Source organism: Suncus etruscus, chromosome 9 (genome assembly GCF_024139225.1).
Source record: "Suncus etruscus isolate mSunEtr1 chromosome 9, mSunEtr1.pri.cur, whole genome shotgun sequence".
Lineage (NCBI taxonomy): Eukaryota > Metazoa > Chordata > Mammalia > Eulipotyphla > Soricidae > Suncus > Suncus etruscus.
In genome coordinates, this window is record NC_064856.1 from 3,469,222 (window position 1) to 3,493,141 (window position 23,920).

The following is a 23,920-nucleotide window of genomic DNA, read 5'->3' on the forward strand; positions in this document are numbered from 1 at the left end:
AATTTGTTAAGAAAAACAACACTGGGCCCGGAGAAATAGCACAGCGGCGCTTGCCTTGCAAGCAGCCAATCCAGGACCTAAGGTGGTTGGTTCAAATCCCGGTGTCCCATATGGTCCCCGGTGCCTGCCAGGAGCTATTTCTGAGCAGACAGCCAGGAGTAACCCCTGAGCACCGCCGGGTGTGGCCCAAAAACCAAAAAAAAAAAAAAAAAGAAAAAGAAAAGAAAAACAACACTTGCTAGGTTTTTATCCTGTATGCATTTATATTGAATGCTGCTTTATTTAGTCGTGTAAATTAGAAAAATTGAAGGTCACAGACTTGTTCTGTGTAGCAAGAAAGTAAATTCTGGGCCTGGGAAAAAAGTACTTAAAGAGAGGTGCTTGTTTGCCTTGCTTGCAGATTCCCAGGATTATCTCTGGTATCACCTACGGTGTTTTGAATACCACCAGGAGCAGTCCCTGAGCTTAGAGCCCTAAGTGTGCCTTGAGCACTCGTATGGTCTAATCCGATTCATCAGTACATTTTTGGTGGCCAACCTATCTACCTGATATTTACATGCTATCGTTTAATGAAATGTAAATTAAAAATAATATTTCTTATTACTCAATTTGTTTTAATTATTAATGTTTTTGTTTTAATTTTGACTAAGGTAACTACGTTTCAAACAAGTTATAAAAAGAAACGGGAAGTCCAAAGGTAACTTCAGAGTAGCAAACAATATGACATGCCAATAAAACCCCTCTTTAACCAGCCCATTCTTCGAAATCAATGATATTTCTCTGGTTTAAAAATGTGGAGTGGCAGAGAATGGCACACATCACAAAGAACGAGAACAAGCAGTGCTTGCGGGAATATGGAGAGAAAGGAACTCTTATCCACTGCTGGTGGAAATGACGTCTAGTCCAACCTTTATGGAAAGCTATATGGAGATTCCTCCAAAACCTGGAAATTGAGCTCCCATACGATCTAACTACACCACATAGGGATATACCCTAGGAACACAAAAATACAATTCAAACTCCCTTCCTCACACCTATATTCATTGCAGTGATATTTACAATAGTCAGACTCTGGAAACAACCAAGATGCCCTTCAACGGATGAATGGCTAAAGAAACTGTAGTACATATATGTACTACAATGTACATATATATGTACACAATGGAATATTATGCAGCCATCAGCATAGATGAAGTAATGAATTTTTTCTATACATGGATGTACAAGAAATCTATTATGCTGAGTGAAATACATCAGAGAGAGAGAGAGATAGACACAGAATAGTCTCACTCATCTATAGGTTTTAAGAAAAATGAAAGACATTTTTGCAATAATTTTCAGAGACAAAGGAGAGGAGGGCTGGATTTCCAGCTCACTACCTGAAGCACACCACAAAGAGTGATGAGTGCAGATAGAAAAATAACTACATTGAGAACTGTCATAACAATGTTAATGAATGAAGGAAGTAGAAAGCCTGTCTAGAGTACAGTTGGGGGAGGGGTGTGGAGGAGGGAGATTTGGGACACTTGGGATGGTAATGTCGCACTGGTGAAAGGGGGTGTTCTTTACATGACTGAAACCCAACTACAATCATGTTTGTAATCAAGGTGTTTAAAAAAGATATTTAAAAAAAGGATAAGAGTTAGGCCCGGAGAGATAGCACAGCAGTGTTTGCCTTGCAAGCAGCTGATCCAGGACCTAAGGTGGTTGGTTCGAATCCCAATGTCCCATATGGTCCCCCGTGCCTGCCAGGAGCTATTTCTCAGTAGACAACCAGGAGCACCGCCGGGTGTGGCCCCAAAAAAAAAAAAAAAAAAGGATAAGAGTTAAAGAAATACACTAAAAGAAATGTGGAGTAGCTAGTATGCCTGGAGCCTGGAGTTGGTCTTATACCAGAATACGTCATGGATAAGATCTTCCTGCTTTTGGCCAACGGTGTTTTCTTTCTATTTCTCCCATATTTTGCTGTGCCTATGCAAACAACAACAACAACTGCCACACACACACACACACACCTTTTTAATTGTATTTGTACTTTGTATCTTTAAAAAATGGTAAGATTCTAAAGATACTAAACTTTCTGCTATTGTATGAATGACTTTATTGGAGATATAATAATTTTCACAAATATACAAGCTACTGAACCTTTCTTCTTTCTTTTTACTTCTCTTCCATTTTATTTTTTATTTTCTCTTTCTATTTTCTTTCTACTTTTTAAAATAGCTTTGCTTTCTGTCATCTTAAGACAAATTTATTATGATCAGTTATGTCAAATATTGATGCATTTTCTTTAAATAAATTTAAAAGCAAAACTGATTCTATCCCTCAAAGTCACTGCATATAGTCCCCTCAGTATTGTCATATATGATCCTTAATCAGAGAACACTTCTCCTTTTCTATATATAATGAACAATATTCTCTGGATGCTTACAGCTATGGAAAAGGGAACTGTTCATCTCTTGCTCAGTTTCTTTTTTTCTTTCTTTGTCAGTATTAAATAACTTTTATTTTTTCCTCTCTTCTTTATTTTATTTTCTTAAATATCTTTATTTAAGAATCATGATTACAAACATGATTGTAGTTGGGTTTTAGTTCAACATTTCCCCCCCTTCAACATTTCCACCAACAATGCCCTCCATCTCCCTCCTCTACTACCCCTTGCCTGTTTTATTTCTCTCACTCTACCATTGTCATGATAGTTGTCAGTGTAGTTATTTCTCTAACTGAACTCACCACTCTTTGTGGTAAGCTTCTCATCATAGCCAGTCCTTTCAACCCTCAATTCTATTGTCTCTGGGTATTACCACAATAACATATTTTATTTTTCTTAAAATCCATAAATGACTGAGACTGTCCTGTATCTACTCTCTCTTTCTCTCTGATTATTTCACTTAGTATAATAGTTTCCATGTCCATTGATGTATAGGAAAATTTCATAACTTCATTTTCTGACGGCTGCATATATATATATATATATATATATATATATATATATATATATATACCACAGTTTCTTTAGCCACTCCTCTGTTGTAGGGCATCTGGGTTATTTACAGTTTCTGGCTATTGTAAATAGGGCTACAATGAATATAGGTGTGCATTTTTGTATTGTGTTTCTGGATTGTATTTTTGTATTGTGCTTTTGTGTTCCTAGGGTATATTCCTGGGAGTGGTATAGCTGAGAGCTCAATTTTTAGTTTTTTGAGGAATCTTCATATTGTTTTCCATAGGCTGAATTAGAAAGCATTTCCACCAGAAGTGAATGAGAGTTCCTTTTTCTCCACATCCCTGCCAGAACTGTTCTTGTTCTTTGTGATGTGTGCCATTCTCTGTGGCATGAGATGGTAGCTCATTGTGGGTTTGATTTGAATCTCCCTTATGATCAGTGATGTAGAGCATTTTTTCATGGTCTTTTGGCCATTTGTAGTTCTTCTTTGAGGGATTTTCGGTTCATCTCCCATTTTTTGATGGGGTTAGAGTGATAGCACAGTGGTAGGGCGTTTGCCTTGCATGTGACTGATCCAGGAAAAACCTTGATTTAATTCCTGGTGTCTCATATGGTCCCCTGAGCAGGAGCAATATCTGAGTGCATAGCAAGGAGTAACCCCTGAGCATCTCAGGGGCTGGCCCAAAAAAGCAAAAATTAAAAAAAGAAAAGAAATAAAAGAGGACAAAGAAATGGAGACACATACCCTGCTCATGGATTGGGAGGATTAATATCATTATTTGGCAATACTCCCCAAAACTTTGTATAGATTTAAGACAATTCCTCTAAGAATACCTATGTCATTCAAACACTCCTGAAATTCATTTGGAATAATAAACATCCAGGAATAGCTAAAGCAACCCATAGAACAAAGCTTATGGGAGGCATCACTTTCCCCAACTTTAAATTGTACTACAAAGCATTAGTCATTAAAATAGCATGGTATTGCAATAAAGACAGAACCTCAGATCAATGGAATAGAGTTAACAGAACGTTCCCCAGACATAAAATCAATGAATCTTTGATAAAGGGGCAAGAAATGCAAAGGGAGCAAAGAAAGCCTCTTCAACAAATGGTGTTGGGACAACTGCTCAGCCACAGCGAAAATGTGAATACAGACCTCAAACTAACACCATCACCATGCGCAAAGGCCAAATTCAAATGGATTAAAAACCTTGATATCAGACCTGGAACCATATATATATAGAAGAACACATAGGTAAAATACTCCATGACATTGAGACTAAAGACATCTTCAAGGAGGAAATATCACTGTTTCTTTTTTTTTCTTTATTTTAATTTTTTTCACATCTAGTGGTGCTCAGAGTGACTTCTGGCTCTGTGCTCAGAAATGACTCCTGGTACGCTCAGGGGACTATATGGGCTGCCAAGGATTGAATGCAGGTTGGCTATGTGCAAGCAAATGTCATCCCCACTGTGCTATAGCTCTAGCCCTTCTTGCTTTGGTTTCTAAAGAGTAAAAAGATAAGTGAGAGAGAATATAAACAGTATATAAAGCAGTATTTTTCCAGATCACCAGGCTTTCAGAAATGTTGATATCTTTTTCAAACAGTCTCTAAAACCACCTGAGTTACGTGAGGTTTCTTTTTTTGTTATTGTCATTTTTTATTTTTTTAATGTGGTGATTCTTATAGCAGGAGTCTAGAGAGTGGCCCACCAGTAAGAGGTGTCATGAAGTAGGATGGCATGAATGCTCTGGTAAAGGTTGGAGGAGATCATCTGGGTCTCTAAAAACCTCAAGGAATTGTCCACAATATCGCTGCTTAGACATCAATGAGACCTAGAGTCTGAAAAGTTAAGTAGTAAGAGAGATCATTTTTTATTCAGCAGATTTAAAAATTTGTACCTTTACCTCTTTTCTCTTTTCCCACCATTTATTTTTTTTAAATAATATCTTTATTTAAGCACCATGATTACAAGCATGATTGTAGTTGGGTTCCAATCATAAGCAGAACAATTCCCTTCAACACACAACATTTCTACCAACAGTACCCCACCATTTACTTAAGCCAACTAGAGTATGAGGTGAAAAGAGATAAGGTTCAAAAGCCAATCACATCTTCTTTCCTAAAGACTGGTGGGTGTGCATGTATGTGGGTTTGTGTGTGCGCAAAATGCAGCACAACTCCGCAGAAAAGGAGGATAAATTTTAGAATAATTTGGAAGTGTTGCTAATTATCTTAGCTGGAAACAAGTACATTATTGCCTTCTTTTTTGTTTTCAGTTAACATTAACAGAGCACAGGAAAGTTATGCTCCTTACTAAAGTTGATCAACAGAAATCTTTTGTCCATTGCAAGACAAATTGAAATAGCTTTTGTTTCATCCCCTGTCTTAACCTTGATTGAAATTCATTGCAGATATTTTCCTCTAGGTCTATCTTTTGGCTTTCTTTACATTATAGTAATACATGAGATAGTTTCAACTCCAAACCATCAAATTCATCTATCATGCAGAAGATCTTCTTATTCTAAGATTAGAAACATTATCTACCTTTTAAAAAAAAAACCAACAAAACAGCTGGAGAGATAATACAGCCAATGGGTTAATTGCCTTATTAAACTGAGCAGGGTTATCCCTGGTACCACATATAGTCCACCAACCACCACTAAGAGTGATTTCTGAGTTCAGAGACAAGAGAAAGCCCTGAGTACCAATGATTGTAGCCCCAAACAAACTTCCTTCACATATTTTTGTCTTCTATAATTTCTTTTTAGTTACATCTGGATTTTCCCCCTCTCAAATGCAGTGGTAATGTCAGCCAATGCTCTCGGAAAATTGCCTTCAGCTGGGGATCACAGAATTGCTCAAGTTATAACCCATGCCTACATCCAATGATCTATGTGGAGCTCTTACATTTTGGCTTCCCAGACTTCATGCTGGACAGCAATAAAATGACACCTGACCTCAAAATTCTCCTCAGGACTAACTGAAACGAAACACAGCCCAATTTCTCTCTCTTTCCATTACTACTTCTTCTATATCTCTCTCATGTATTACCTTAGACAACAATGCCTCAATAAACTTATAAATACATAAACTGCTAACTAATACATCCTTGAAACTGCTTCTAGGAAAGACTGATCTGCAACATATATGAAGTATCTTGTTGAATTTTTTTCTAAGCACAGAATCTATAGATTAATCTGTCTTACTAGGCAGTAATTTTACTTTTTTAAAAATATTTTAATCTTCTACTGAATTGCCTATTAAGCATAGGTCTGTTTTGGTCTATTCAAACTCTCCAGTATTTTGTATTTTCTAAATTTATTTCCCGCCCTTCCTCTCAGTGTGGGAGAAAGCCTACCTGGAACTTATTATTTTACTTTCTCTTTTGTGAGAAGTTCAATGGATATACTTGTATTTTTATATATGCCTGATTTTCACCTGCTGAATGGAATTTATATACTTGTCTTATTTATATAAAATTAATATAAATTTCCAGTATAGATTTTGTTTATTGTTGCATTGAATTTAAAAATAGCATGATGATAGATACCAAGATATTTATAGTTTTAAACTTTCTCATTTAAGAGTTTTCAAAATTAAAAAGTACTTATGTATGAATTTCCATTTTCATCTATATAGTTCACACTTGTGTCATTGAAGATGTTGTTAGGCAAATACTATGGAATATTTATTACCACTAATAAATGGCATCTGAGATTTGTAGGTTAATTTTACTTCTGCCCTTCACAAATTTTCTTATGATTTCTCATAAAAATTTGATATATGCTGAGATTTTTGACAGATGATATCATCAGTGAGTAATGCCAGTTTTGTCCTATAGCTTTTTTAACATTAGATTTAATTAAGTTCTATTGCATTGAGTTAGATCACCAACATAATGACCACATTAACAGCTCTACTTGACTTATTTAAGACTTAATATTTGGGGCTGGAGAGATAGCATGGAGGTAAAGCGTTTGCCTTTCATGCAAGAGGTCATCGGTTCGAATCCCAGCGTCCCATATGGTCCCCCGTGCCTGCCAGGAGCGATTTCTGAACATGGAGCCAGGAGTAACCCCTGAGCACTGCCGGGTGTGACCCAAAAAAACCACAAAAAAAAAAAAAAAAGAATTAAAAAAAAAAAGACTTAATATTTAACTTTTCCTATATTAACTAATAAATAAGACTTGCTGGAGTTTCTGGTGGATAAAAAAAATCTCTTCTTAAGACTAAGTTTAAGGGCTGGTGAGACAGTACAGATGTAAGGTCTTGCTTTATATGCAGTTAGCCCATGTTTGACTCCTGGTACTTCATACGTTTCCCCCAAGTAATGCCAAAGTCATTTCAGGTTAAAAGTTAGAAATATGGGGCCGGAGAGATAGCACAGAGGTGTTTGCCTTGCAAGCAGCCGATCCAAGACCTAAGGTGGTTGGGTTTGAATCCCGGTGTCCCATAATGGTCCCCTGGTGCCTGCCAGGGGAGCTATTTCTGAGCATGATAGCCAGGGAGGAGACCCCTGAGCACCGCCATTTGTGGCCCCAAAAACAAAACAAAACAAAAAAAGTTTGAAATACACTGGGTGTAGCCCAACTCCTCCCCTCCCTGGTAGACTGAGTATTAAAAATAACTAGTAAAACAAAAATAAAATGAAGTAACCCTAAAGTCAAAGAAAAGATGTTGGGTTTTATTGCTCAAAATAATTTCAGGAAGCAGTACCTACTATAAGGAAAGCAATGAACTAAATAGAGAGAAGTAAAATGCTTTAACTATATAATATAAAGATCTAAAAGGAACAAAACCATATTACTTTGAACTTGTATGATTGTGGAGAGTTCTTAAAAGAAATGGCTGACATAGTAGAGACCAGATAATGTAAACCAAAAAATTGAGTGAAGGCTTTCTGGGTAGCTCAACGTCAGATCTCCATTAACTGAATGTTATCTATAAGACTGTTGAGGAGTCCTTAGATGACAGGTCCCCAGACACTTGAGGAAGGTAAACTAACTCTTGCCATCTTTTAGCTTTATCTGGGGTGTGTGGAGGAAGAATTCCCTTGAGTGAGAAGAATTTGGACGCATATAAAAGTAAATGCTGAGGGGAAGGAGCCATTGTATGGAGGGTAGGGAATTTGCCTTGTATGAGGCCAAACCAGTTTTATCCTTTGTGTCCTTGAGCCTGCCAGGAATGATTCCTGAGAGCAGAGCCAGAGTAACCCCTGAACATCCCTGAATGGCACCCATTCCCCAAAAAACATGAATTCTGGGACTGAAGTAGATTAATACAGTGGGCTGGCAGCTTGCAACCCCAGTTAGGTCTCCCACAACCAATAAGGTTCTCCAAGCCCAACAGGAGGATTCTAGAGCACAGAGCAAGAAATTCTGAGTACTGCAGGGTGTGTCCTCCAAACAAACAACAACCAAAAAGAAATGTCAAAAATCAGAAATGGATCAGGCCGGAACGAATTGCTGTCTGGCGAGACCGAATACAAAAACGAGCCATGTTTTACTATGTTTGCTACATTTCAAGCACAGCTAATTGCACTTTTTGTTATATGACTATTGAATAATGTTGAGAGACTTTTCCAAGATACACAGGAAATCACAAGAACCAAACAGTTGGGGAATTTCTCTTTCTTTGAGTAGCCGCATGATACATTCTGGTTTCATCTGATTATACACATTTGAAGAAGTATGGCATCCCCCCCCCTTGAGTTTTATTACTATTAAAGGGAAATTTTAAAATAAGTCTAGGAAAATACAATTTTTGAGAACATTCAATTCAGCCTGATGAATGGATTTGATTACCTGTGACAATGTCCATTCCAATCGTCATTTAGTTGCAATTTTGAAGGAACAGCATATTTGTAGAATGCTGATTATCTTAAGCAGAGTGGAAGGAAGACCAGAAATAAGTGACTGTACTCATTCAGCTGACAAACATTTATTAGGATTTTACACTTAATGAGTAAGTGAAAATTGTTTCTTCAAATCAGAATTTCTGAGTTAAAGTTTATGTATATATACGGTAGAGAACAAAGAGCATATGTTTCTGTTCAACGTTTTCCTTCATGCAATAATGATATATGCCATCCACTATATGCACATGCTTAATATTTTAATGCTTAGTATGTCATTTAAATATATGTCATTAATATATGTATGAATATTAAAATAGGCAAGAAGCCAGAGTGATAATAGCAGGTAGGGCATTTGCTTTGCATGCGGCAGACGTGGGTGCCATTCCAGACATCTTCTATGATTCCTGAAACTGCCAAGAATTATTTTAAGCACAGATGATAATAATAATAATAATAATGTAGGCGAGGGCTTTATTCCTCTAGGAATAAAAGTGTTTTGAAGTTATCTGAGCAACAATTATATTTGTACAATCAAAATAATTTTAAGTAAATCAAATACATGGTAAGTGAAGCTCTGAAAAAAATTCCACCATGAGAATTGACAGCACAGTTATAAACTTGATCGCCATCTAGTGGCACAAAGTTTTATTTATTTAATTTTGCCTTCTACAAAATGTATTTTAGTATATTAAGTTTAGGTCACATACAATTAACTGTAGTAAATGTTTATTGTCATTGTTTTGTGTGGGGGGGAGTCACAACCAGCAGAGTTTAAGGATCACCTCAGGAAGGATTAGGAGATAGGGGGGACCCGAGAGAGTGGGGATCTAACCTGTTAGTTGCATGTAAGGCAAGAGCTGTATTGTATCTCCAGCCTAACATTTATAGCTTTGATGTAGCCACCAAACCTTACCACCAACACAACAAAGTACCAAATTGTGAAGTCAAAATCACTCCTTTGTCACCAATTATTATTAACATGTGAAGCACATGTTTAGTCCAGAACTAAAGTTTCATATTATTATCTTTATAGAATGAGAAATGAATAAATGATGGTTACTTGGCTTTAAAATTGATAGCTGAGAAAAGTTAAAAAAAATGATGATGAAAACCTGCCATCATTTCATAACCTTTACCACTTTTTTTATTTAAAAGGAACCAAAGCATATCACATCTTAGAGAAGGGACACACACATTTGTTATGTTTCATAACCAAAAGAACCTAAGAAATCAAAACTAAAACCTAAGTATTTTCACAAGGTTTCAGAAATTTTATATAGTACAAATGAAAGATATTGAAAGATATCTCAATATCATGTAAAATCAAATGCAAATAGCAATTTGTACTTTCAAAACAATAGCAATATAAAGCACTCAGACTTTCTAAGTATTTAATGTCCATCTGTGTTCAGAATGATTTTTATAATAATTTTTATTTTGACCAAAGTGGATTACAAATCATTCACAGTAGTATTTTAGGTACAAAATGACAGAACAATTTTTTGTCCTCACAAGAGAACCAAAAGGGAGATTAAACTTTAAGATTTTATAGGTCACTGGTGAAGAGATAACATAGCATAACTTGACTTTTGTGGGCCCAGATTCAATACTGGGCACTGCAGACTGTCCTCTATGCACTGCCAGGAGTAATCCTTGAGCACAGAGTCAGGAATTCCTGAGCACTGTGGTGTTGGCTCAAAATAATAAAATAAAATAAATAGCAAAGTTGTAAATTTTATAAGTTTTTATTGTATAAACTAATTTTAAAATTAACAAAAAGTTTTACCCATTTTCCTCATAACTATAAAATGAGATCAGTCTCCTCAGAAAGTTCCATCTTTTTCAATCATGCTCAACACAAGTCAGCTTGGTATGTGGTTCTCAGGTCAAACAAGGCCCTGTAAACCTTAGAGAAAATGGTAACCTTCACTTAAAAGATGTAGATTATTCCACAATGGGAGAGGTAATAAGAGAGATATAGACTTTGCACACAGCCAACCTAGTTTTGATCCTCTGAGCACAGTAGTGATCCCTGAGCACAAAGTCAAGAGCAAGACTAGAGTTCTGGGATTGTGACACCTTTTACACCCTCCTCTCTCCCAAAACAACTCACAAACAAGCAATGTAGATTGCCTGGATTTAAGGTTATCTTCAGAAATACATTATTATGAGCAAATATCGAGACAATGTTTTGTCCAGGGATGTTATCTCCTTTTCATGTCCTTACAATGCTCTAGAATGCTAATTAACTTTGCTATAAATGAGACAAGACACATCTAAAGTTACATAGAACAGTAGTTCTTACATGAAGGACAATTTGAGTCCAGAAAATATTGGATTACAAAAGTTTGGAAATTTTGCTGTTTGTGTGTTGTTTTGCTTTTTGATAGACAAGACCTGCAGGGTATTGTGGGAATCTAGTTGATTGAGGTCAAGGATGCAGCTAAACTTTTGCAATGCACAGATCAACTCTGCAGAGCAAAGGATTATTTGGTTCAAAATATCAATACTGAATAAAATGCAAAAGGGCTGTCTTATTTTAGGAACTAGTTAGAAAACTAGAAGTTCTCTAGTTATTAGAGAAACCAACAAGTAACCCACCCAGGGGGGGGAAAAACACATGCTAACTTCTTGTTTAATTTTTACTAATCATATCCTCGAAATTGTTAGATATTAATGTTATACAAATATAGCATAATTACTAAATGATATTATATTAACACATCATAATTACTATTTAAAACCTTAAACATATGTATAAAGAGCTCTAAACTACAGGGAAATTTTCCCCTGTAGTCTTGGGGGGACTATTACAGTAGGTCTTTCTCAAGGGAACCCATTAATCTTTTCTGATCACATTCAAAGTTGTGTAGCTATGGATATTAGCAGTAATTTGTGCTCCCAAAGAGGAGGCAAAAGTACATAAATAAGAAGATTCTCAGAACCAGTCTTGAAAAGCTCATTGTTCTCTGCAGTAAATAGACAAACCATTAATGACACTGGATTACAGAGGCAATTAAAATTTTGGCAGTAAGCAAAGCTAAATTGGACCAGTGCTCTAAAGCAGCACAAAAACATTTTCACTCTGATTTTTTTTCATTTTGGAAACAGTCAGTAAATAATTATAACTACTCTTAAGAAGAAAACTATTTTTGGTGAGTTTTTTTAAACCTAATGCAGCCATGTTAATTAGATTGTAAGATAAATATTACTAGATTTTTTAGGTTTAAATTATTCTATCATTTCTCAGCTACTATTGAATGCCAATTATTTCTAAAAATATTTCTTCTCTGTTTGAAAACTTGTTTTTTTTTGCCGATGGCTTGGAACTATTCTCAATTCAACATTACCAAAACTCAATAAATAGCTGCTTTTATTCATACAACCCAGTTCACAACCTATGCTATTTTAAAGTGCTCACTGGTTCTCTCCCTTCATTTACTTCCTAAAGTTGATCTCTTAAGTATAATCATCTTCATTATAACCAGTGGGAAATATTTTAGGACAAGAGCATATATTTCTTTAAAACATAAGTGGCATAAAATAGGGAACTGGAGCAATAGCACAGCAGGTAAGGTGCTTGCCTTGAAACAGCTGACCTGGGTTTGAACGCCAGCATCCCATCTGGTCCCCTGAGCACCATCAGAAGTAACCCTGAGTGGCAATGCTTGTGAATCCCCCCATAAAAAATAAAACACAAAAAACCCCCACAAAATGTAAGTAGCATAAAAATAATACTGATCTATAAGAAGCAAAACGATTAAATATTATAAAATAGAGAGGTATCAAATGCAGTATCAACCATGTATGAAACATAATCATATTTAAAATGAAAAAGAATATTACTGTGAAAGATTTGTTGTTCACTTTTGGTCACAATAAAAATTATTTAAAAAATAAATAAAAAAAAAACTTAAACCGTCAGATACTATTAAGCAATTTTATTTCTTCTGTGTGGTGATACTATGTTGTTTCGTATTTTAAGTCCTATTTCTTCTCCAAAGGTGGAGAGAGCACCAGTATAATCCCAGAGTTAAGATATGAAATTACGGATCTCAAGAGGGGAGATGTGGCTGCTATGTTGCAGCTTTCTCCTAAAACAGAGAGTCCCAGTAGTTAAAGTTTCAAGAGGACAGATGTGGGTGACATATACTCCAGCACCATATGTCCAGGCAACACATGTGTTCATCTCCTTAGTTCTAAATGGGATTTCATAGGGTTTTCCCTACCTGTCCCAAGTGGGACTTTCTACCTAGAGTCTTGTTTTTTTAGGGTACCGGTAGTTATGGGGATTAGGGGGCAGTAATTGTTGGTCTTCTTTGACATTCTTTTCCTTGCCTTTGTTCCTGCTCTTGCTTCTCTTGGTTGTGGTGGTGATGGGGAGGAGGGGCAAAGTAACTCCTCCAAATCCCATCCCTTGGTGTTATTATATCCCAGGAACTTTTACTATGTCTCAGGAATTAATTACCCTGTCTGTCTGCCTACTGCACTTTGTATATTCAAAGGATGAAGTTAATATAGTCTTCATGTTAATTGATAAGAAGGAAAGATGTAGCAATTTTACAAAATGAACATGAGAGTTGTCTATAACAGTCATGCATCAGGTTATTTTAATTAACTACCATGCGCCCACATAAAAGGCAAGGTTGCTAGAGGATGCAAATGTGATCAGACACATCTGATTCTCCAGGTGTCAACCTGGACTTAGCTACCTGCTCTGTCTCAATCATTTTAAGCCCCACCATCACTGCTCTGACTCACGATCACCTTCTGAAGCTAACATTCACTTGTCTCACAAATGGTAGAACCGTCTTTTAAGTCAATACAATGTAGATCCCTTCAGAGGTTCACTCGTCCCTTAGAAGGTGGGACTTTCTTTTAGGCCACCACAAAATAGCCAAGCAGGTTCCCTTCAGAGTTAAAATCCCTCTGGTCACATAAGGATCTTTTCACTGCAAAACTTAGTATGAAATTCCAAGAAGCTGCCAAGTGGTATCACTTATCAGTGTGGAGAGTTAAATTCCATTAAAAGGAAAATAGATGTGTGAAGTCTAATCAACATCTTCAATGTTTATCCTCCCTCTGGTAAACTAGTCTGAATCATGAATTTCCTGTTCCATCAATTCCAGAAATCCCATGCAAGCTGGTAATATCTGCTGCTGATGGAGGCCTTGTCAGTAGATAGATATACATATATACACATTTCATTTTCCTATTTCCTCTTCCTCTTACTGCTTCAGGGTTCAATGCACTGCCTCCACCCAAGTTAAACATCATTTCTTTCAACCTGGTCCTCAGTTACCTAGAAAATTTAGGCTAAGAGTTGGCGTTTGATATTCCATTTAAGAGATTGGAATAGTGAAATTGAGAGATGCTAAAAGAAAGGTGAAGTTTCATAAATAGGAAGTGGCAGGTCAAATTCTGCCCCAAATTCTAGGACTTGAACATACTATAAATCTGTACCTTGACTTTTAAAAAATATTATTTCACAAAGGCAATAAAGTGACAAAGATAGCATGATATAATAATGTCTTGAGATGTAGCCATTATTTCAGAAAACGCAATGGTCAAATTTTAAAATGGAAAATTATTAATATATCCAGAGAGCAAATAAAATCCACTAATTTATTTTAGGAGAAAATTTATTGTTATTAGGCAGAGATCTAAAAGCAAATATTATGATATGTACTATACTTGGCCAAAATTATTTTAATTTTGTTACATTCTTTTTCTTTTTCTCTATCTTGCCTTGCCAAATTCCAAAATTATATTGGCAATGTTTAAGTATAGCACAGAAGCATTTTCCATTAGTGCTGATGAAATAGGAATCTTTAAAAATGTTCTGTTTTAAAATGGCATGTTTCTAATTTCTTACCTTTGCTATTTGTACTTGCACAAACATTTCAAATAGATAATATATGTATAGAGATCAAAAGAGCACACAATTTATACTATCCATCTTACCCGGATATTCAACTTTTATAAATTAAAGTAGTATATTCTTCTGAGAAGAAAAAGTTAAATTAACTGCCTGAGGCCTATCAATGCATTTCCTTGAGAGAGGACAAACACAGTTCTTTGGAAAGTCAAAAGATTTGGTCTAATTTTCTATCATCTGAAATTTTAGGTAAGAGACATGAAAATTGCAGGAGGAAGAGACTTAAGATAATCATAGGCTTATGATAATTTCTAGGAGAAAGATGTAATAGCCCTTACATCTTCTATAGCTAAGTAGAGCCTATCATAAATACAATCCAGAAATAGTGTGGTGGATTCTTGGGAGAACAATTGGGAAGGCCATACTTGGGTCGAAAATGTTGATAGCTGAAAACTTAAGGTTTATACTATATAGAATATAAACTCCACAGATCTCTAGATAATGGCACATAGGAGTCACTGAGTTCTTGAAGCACATTCTCTTTTTTATCTGAGTATCTGAATTGAATAGGTCATAGCTATTTTTAATAAAGCTTGATATGCAGAAATCTCTCTGATTCACAGAAGGTTGAGTATTCAACTTCTTAGAATTTCTGTGCATGTACATCAATACATAAATCTACCATTTTTATAATTTTTGCTTCAATGGTAATATATTATATCGACTATTCTATAACTTAATTTATCCCCCTGTTTATTTAAAAACCTATGAAAAAGATCAAAGGAATGGGCAAGAAAAGGGAAAGAAGTAATTCATAGTACTAGCAGAAAAATGCATGTTGTGTAGTATAACATTTACTGAATTTAGTTAGTACTTGGGGTTGAGTGAGTGGAATAAATAGAAAATTGGGTTTACACAATAAACAGGTATGTTTGTTCATTGCTTATGGGTACATAAATAATGATGATCTCTATAAAGATATACTGAGCCAAAGCTTTTGAAGTCACTAATGCAGTTCTTCTAAGTTAGCAACTTTTCTAGGAAATCATCATTCTACAGATGCACCTGCTTATATATACTACGAAATCTATATTATTCATTGAAACATACCTTAGTAGAGTAAAATTTTAGAAGCAGACTAAATACCATTATAGGAAAACTAATGAAATCATACATTAATACAAACGTTTTAAAAAGTGATGAAGCTGGGCTGGAGTGATAGCACAGTGGCAGTTTGCTTTGTATGTGGTCGACCGAATTTAATACCTGCTATCCCATTTGATCTCCCAAGCCTGCCAGCAGTAATTTCTGAGCACAGTGCCAGGAGTAACCTTTGACCATCACTGAATATGGCCCAACCTTCCTTCCCACAAAAAAATGAGGATATTCTTAATAGACTACTAAAACATTTGTACAAACTGTATTAGTTATAGCTCTATACCATACTTTCTATAAACTTCTAGAAAGTAAATGTTGTTTATACTTCACATTTCTTTCTCAGGCCCGGAGAGATAGCACAGCGGCGTTTGCCTTGCAAGCAGCCGATCCAGGACCAAAGGTGGTTGGTTCGATTCCTGGTGTCCCATATGGTCCCCCTTGCCTGCCAGGAGCTATTTCTGAGCAGAGAGCCAGGAGTAACCCCTGAGCACCGCCAGGTGTGGCCCAAAAACCAAAAAAAATTTTTTTTCTTTCTTGTTATATAAAAAACACAAATATTTTAGTCATAATATTATATACTAACATATTCTTTCATAACATACGAGAATTATTATTTTTCAGGATAATAAACTTTATCATATTACTAAACTTCTAAACATGAAAATGTCATAATAAATTACACACATTGGGGCTGGAGCGATAACACAGCAGTGAGGAATTAGCCTTGTATATGGCCAATCTAGGTCAAACCATGGTTCGATCACCAGCATCCCATATAGTCCCCTGAGTCAGGAGCAATTTCTGAGTGCATAGGTAGGAGTAACCCCTGAGCATCACAGCATGTGACCCATAAATTGCAAAAATAAATAAATAAATAAACTACACATACATGTATATGGAAAATATGCAAGCTATAATTGTATAACTCAATAAGTTGTTGCAAATTGACAAATATAATTGTTAACAATTCTGCCAATCTCTATTTACTATTTCTGACCTGTTAATAAATTCATGGTTATTCTTCTTTGGAAAATAATTTATCTTTACAAAATGTATTATAGATATTATACATCTGATTTCTATCAACACCAAAAGGCCAGTATGCCTTTTTCAATAATGTTCCTTTTTCTTGGTGAACTTGTGAGGAGAATGTTAATCATGTTACAAGAAATAACTCTGGCTTCATTTATTTTTGTATAATATTTTCAGTTTCTATATTATATATTTCTACTCTTTTTCACATTTTCAATGAGGTAACATGGTTAATAACAGTAGTCAGGCATACATAGTTCCAAAATCACACCCACCACCAGAATGCCCATTCCTCTCTACCACTGTTCTACAGAACACAACTAACCCCTGGGTAAGCTCAATTCTAGAGATGAACTCTTCAGTTTTTATAGCTTTGACATTTTTAAAATAAACATTATAATGTTTATATCCTATGTATCAGAGTGATCATTCTGCAACTCTCTTCTTCTAACTTCATTAGCATAATACCCTCTAGTTCCATCTACACAGTAGCAACTTTCATGGTTTCATCTTTTCTTAGAGATAGGTAGTACTCCATTATATATAAAAATACTGCTATTTCTTTATCCAGTCATCTTATTGAAAATTTGGATTGTTTCTAGATTTTTAGGTATTGTAAAGAGTGCTGCAATGAACATAAAGGCACACATGTCTTTTCATAATAGCATCCTTGGGATAGATGCCAAAAAGTAGAATTTCAGGATCATAAGGAAGCTCAATTCTTTTTCTATTTGTTTGTTTGTTTTGTTTTGGGGTCACACCCGATAGTGCTCAGGGGTTACTTCTGGCTCTGCACTTAGGAAGAACTCTTGGTGGTGCTCAGAATCAAACCCAGGTTGACCACATTCCTTAACCTGTTCTACTGCTTTGACCACACAATTTTTTAAGTGACTGTTTTGTTTTATAAAGAAGTTGAATTAGGTGTCAAGACTTGACATTCCCAAGATCAGTAGATGAGGATATTTTACTTCATGTCCATGCCTACATTGATCAGTTTTGATCTTTATAATGTGTGCCAAAGTGTGAGATGACAGCTCAGTATCATTTTGATTTTAATTTCCACGATACAAATGGCAAGCAACTTTCTATATACCTGTTGGTCATCTGGAATTCTTTGTTTTGACTACCCTAAATTTTATTTCCTTTTTTTTTTACTAGTTCTGAATTTTGGTTCTGTTCAGTTTTCCTATTATTTACATATTAATGTGTTTGCTAAAAATATTTTCGTGTTTCAATGTACTATTTATTCTAGGGAATGTTTCATGTGTAGTTGAAAAAATATGTATGCATTTATTTTGTTATTTTATTTAAATTTTATTTTATTGAAACTATTGTGACTTACAAAGTCCTTCATGTTGTATTTTGAATATACAGTGAATCAGGGCCTTTCTCACAATGCTGATAGTGTCGACCTCCCTCCACCAATGTTCCCAGAATGCATTTTATAGCACTACTCTTTACCCCTGGCCTGACTGTGTAACATGCAATTTTTAAGTTTAAATTGTTATAGTTGTGTCATTTGATTCTATTATTGTTGATGTGGGCTTGAATATAGTTTTGCCCCCTTTTTTTGTTCTCCACCAGTGTGCCTGAGACCAACTGGACCCTAGCCTCCATCCTTTTTTTTTCTCCTTTCATCTTAATTTTATAGAAAAATGCAGAAATATGAAGAAATACAAAGTAATTCAGGCCCAAAGTCCTATGAAAATGGCATGAGCTCCTATCTAAAAGATAAAAAAGGGGGTGACAATTTTTTGCATAGGTATAGCAAAAGTTGGGAGAAATTAGAGGAAAATCTTTTGATCTACAGAGAAGGGTGTTTTGACCCATGAAACATGTTGCCTTTAGACCAACTATAGGCTCCAGGAATACTAAGTTGTCTAATCCCAAAGTCATTCTTCATGGTCCCAGGAAAAGTTCTCAATCACGATTGTTGCAGTCAAGCTTCTATAAGTAGATATCTTGGTTTTTGTATAGGTTCAGTCTGTCATGGAGCATCTTCTGATTTCTTCTCACCTTTAGGTGGCAAGGCAGGGAAACCTATCCTGAAAGCAAGTTATTTCCAAGTTGTCAGGGTGCCCTAAAAGCAAGTTGGTGCCAGGGCAGCTTTAGTTCCTTTCCCAGTAGAAGTTTGATTCTTGCTCCTGATGCAGAAAACTGTGCCAATTCTAAAGATGGGATCCAACTTTCTGGATTAAACAACTGATGTCCAATCGACTGAAGCCCAAGTCAAGTCACTATGACAAATGTACAGGATGAAAGGCCTCCTTGCATATAAAACTAAGAGTTCCTATTCGTACTAGATAAGAACTTCTTTCTACACGTAAAATTTTCCCCATGCCACATATTACTGGTGCATATAGGGTAAAAAATAACAAGCTAAAAATAACCTGGTTCTAACATGAACTCTGAATCCAGGAAAAACTTATCTACTAGAATTTCCTACTAAACAAATAAAAGAAAATGGATGGGAAAAAACTACATCTATATGAGGAAATACACAATAACAATTATACTGTATTAAGGAAATACATCTAAGAAATATATGAAGGAAACATACACATCCCCTTTATATCTTTTGAAATAATTGGTGGAGGATAAATTTTTTTATTTTTTATTTATTTTTTGTTTTGGGGTCACACCTGGCAGGGCTCAGGGGTTATTCCTGACTCTATGCTCAGAAATTGCTCCTGGAAGGCTAAGAATCCACCTTTTAGCTTTGGAGCTGGTTGGCAGCTGGCTGGGGGGGGGGGGGCAATACATCAGCAAACACAGAGGATCGATCCATGGGTTACATTTACAAAGCTGACCCCAGTGATATGGAACAGAACTCGTACAAAGGGAAAAAATAAAGAATATATAGATCTGGCAAGTCTGATGTAAACATTTTCAATTTTTATGCCAATCATGATTGGTGAGGGTGAACTTTACTGAAGTAAGGTTTCATATAGCAGATTGTGTGTAGAGCATTCTTTTTTAATTTCTTTTTTGGATGTTTGGGCCACACCCAGTGATGCTCAGGGGTTATTCCTGGCTATGCGCTCAGAAATCACTCCTGGCTTGGGGATTATATGGACATTAGACAGACATTGGTATGGCGAACATATACACAAATGCACGTATATTGACAGTCTCTAAGAATCTATCCATGGGTTACAGTTGAGAGAGACAGAGAGAGAGAGAAAAAGAGAGAGAGTGAGAGAGGGAGGGAAGGAGGGAGAAGAGAGGTTTTACATTTTCTGTATCAATCCTGGTTGTAGAGGGTAAGCTTTACTTTACTGAGTTGAAAGGCTTCATGGATTAAATTGTGTATAGAGCATTTTAGAAAACTACATAATATGGTATTGAGCACTGTATAGGGAGTATATACCGTAGAACATTATCCAGCGGGTCTTGAGCATCTTGTTTTCTTTTCTAGAAGCAATCTAAAATTATGAGCATTATGGCATCATGGTAAACTTCCTACAGTTGTTGTGAAGAAAAGGCTGCCCCACTTCCGTTTGATGGGAGGGGTTACTTACTAGTATTCCCTTCCCTCCCCCAGGACCCACTTGTTTTGCCCCTATGGGCTGGAGTAGAGGCTGTCCCATGGCCCAATTAAAGGCCTTAGGTCTGGTGCCTTGTTGCCCACCCCCACCCTGGTGAAGGCTTCCCTGTTCCCAGGTGAAAGAAGTTCCAGTAATGGCCTATTTTTTTAATTTTTAATTTGGATTTGGCCATACTAGAAAACTCGTGATTGGACCAGAGAAGCAAGATGGCATGCTTTGTTTTTTTTCTTTCTTTTGGGCATAAGGTGCCCAGTTACTAGAGATCAGAATTCTCTTGAGTCAGTTTTTCTCCTTCTCTCTGGCTTCTTCTAGGCTCTCATGAGTATTTCTCCTTCTGGAGAACTTAGTTCTTCCCTTAAGAGCTCTCAAATTATTAGGTTATGTGAAAAAGTTATATATATAAACCATATAAATATAAAACATAGGTAATATTAATGCACATTAAATGAGATCATTAAATCTAGTATTGTTAAGGCACTAGAATAGCATACCTAAATATAAGGGAAGAAACTACTATATTTTACAAAAGGAATGAGCTTCACTCTACAAATATGTTAAATGAAAGAAGATGAAATAAAATTTCCTATGTAAGTATAACTTTTTTTTTTACAAGTCTTCTACAGTTACATTTAAGTTACAAAGTGCCAGTGAATTAGGGCTATTCCCACCACCAGTGTTGTCCTCCCTCCACCCCTGTGGCCAGCATGCATCCCATACCCCCCCCCCCCCATTTGCTCCCTAGACTGCTAGTGTAGCCTAACCCTTTTGATGTAGATTGGGTATCTTAATTCTATTGTTGATGTTTGGGTTTGGTGTTTGGGTCTGATCATTTTTTATTTCTACTCACTGTTCATACAACTGTTTGCTCCTGATGCCATTCACATTTTTTTTCTTCTCCCTCCATTTATGAAGCAAAACAAGATGATTCGAGCCCTGTGGTTCTGTTGGAAAAAAAGAAATAATAAAAATACAAAAGGATGCTAGAAGGGTTCTGTCTAGGAGCTATCAATATCAATTTAAAAGGAGAAAAGGGAAAAAGAAAGAGAAAAAGAAAAGGAAAAAAGAGAAAAAGAAGAAAACAACCAGGCACCAACAAGAAACATGACAGCAACAATAACACCAGCTCAAAGTATAACATTTTTGAAAAATATTTAATTCATGTAAAATTCCGAAAAGACAAGATTTCTCTGTAATGTCTATAAAGACAAACAAGGAAATATTTGCTCTGGTAGTCAAGACCAAAGTCCCCACCAGGGGGAATGAGTGAGACTGCTATTGAGCAGAAAGATGACAAAGGATCGGTGGCACTTGTGGTGTTTTGCTTCATCAGCAACAGTCACATGTATGTAAATGCTTGAAAACTGTGAAAGGTTTCTATGCCAGTTTAGATCTTTACTGTGGACTTTATTATAGATTGCAGTCTATTTTGAAGCCCCTTTGGGCTCTATTCCACCACCCATTTCAAGTGATGATTATCCAAATGCCTCCAAATCTTGCCAAATGTCCCCAAGAAACAAGGCCTTCCTTCATCTTTCTTTTTTTTTTTTTTGTGGTTTTTGGGTCACACCCGGCAGTGCTCAGGGGTTACTCCTGGCTCCATGCTCAGAAATTGCTCCTGGCAGGCACAGGGGACCATATGGGACGCCGGGATTCAAACCGATGACCTTCTTTTTTTTTTTTTTGTTTTTTGTTTTGTTTTGTTTTTGGGTCACACCCGGCGATGCTCAGGAGTTACTCCTGGCTGTCTGCTCAGAAATAGCTCCTGGCAGGCTCGGGTGACCATATGGGACACCGGGATTCGAACCAACCACCTTTGGTCCTGGATCGGCTGCTTGCAAGGCAAACGCCGCTGTGCTATCTCTCCGGGCCCGAACCGATGACCTTCTGCATGAAAGGCAAACACCTTACCTCCATGCTATCTCTCCGGCCCCTCCTTCATCTTTCATTGAGAACCTCTGACACATTTTCTTTCTTTGGTTCTCTCTCTCATTTTTTCTTTCTTTGTTTTTTGTTACTTTTCTTTGGTGGGGGGCCACAGCCAGCAGTGCTCAGAGTTTACTTCTGGCTCTGCATCCAGCTATTAAACTCCCGTAGGACTAGGAATCAAACTTGGGTTGGACTCTTGCAAAGCAAGTGTCCTCCCCCCTGTACTATTGCTCCAATCCATTGATCTTATATAATTTATTTTATTTTGTTTGGGGTCAAACCCACCAGTGCTCAGGATTTACTACTGGCTCTGCACTCAGAGTGAACCATATGAGGTACCAAGGATCAAGTTCAGGTAGATCACATCCAAGGCAATTGCACTACCCACTGCACTCAGGCCCTCTGATATATTTGCTAATGACCAATTTCACCTATGTGAGAATGGTCATAATTTTCCCACAATAGCCCACACATTAAAATTTTGTTTAATCTGCTAACTTTTAATAAACCTTAAGAAAAATTGTGGTATCGAGAGCCTAATCAGTGGCAAAAGCACCTGTTTTACAAGTGTGAGACTTCATACTTGATCCCTGATACTGTCCACATGCATTGAGCTCTGTCCTGGCTCTCTGCTATTCGGCAGAACCAAAGTTTGAAATACGACACAAGTCATAGCCATGTGAATGGAGTACCTCAATTGAAGTCTTCAGTCTCTGGCAAACATTAAGATCGAGTGTTCCAGTACCACAACCCAGTGTGTGTTGGAGACCCCTGGACAACGCAACAGAAATATCAGTAACCAAAGGAAGTGAATGAGAGTGAGGTTGTGAAATGCTCATGCACCTTCTCTAAGGATGAATATTTCTGTTATTAAAGAAAAATAGTACATTTTATATTACTATAATTCTTATTTTCTTTTATCCTGAACATAGAAGAGTTTTTAATCACCTTCAATGAAGTGCTGGAAATTGTTCCTTTTGCATGATATATGTCTCTATGCAGAAGAGTCATTCTACTTTCAAATTAAACATCTAAAACTTAAACAGTTATTATTTCTAGTGCTCTGGTATGGGGAAACACATTTCGAAGTGTTACATGATTTATTTTCATTTTTAATGCTTAAAAAGGGAAAACTGAAAATGGGACAACAGTGAATGTTATATATTACAAGTACTTTAACTTCTTAAACTGTGAGTTGTGAGCCCATCTGGGATTGTAAAGCTGAATGTTTCAGGCAGTCACGAAAAACTTGGCAACAATTAAAGGTTTCCGAATGTGGAATGACCAAAAATTAATTAAAAATCAAACACATAATGAATCTTAGGTGTGATGAAAATAAAATTTGCCCTCATTCACTGTTATGTTTTTCTGGATAAAAAGGGTCAATCATAGAAAATGTTTAAGTATCCCTAGTATAAAGAACATTATATATATATATATAAGTCATTTTGAGGAGAAAAAAATGTAACTCATTAGTATTAGGAAGTATCATAAATCTGCCAAGAAGCTTAGAAAAGCATCATTTAGTTATGTCTGAAAGAGTGTTATTGCTATAGTACATCTTGC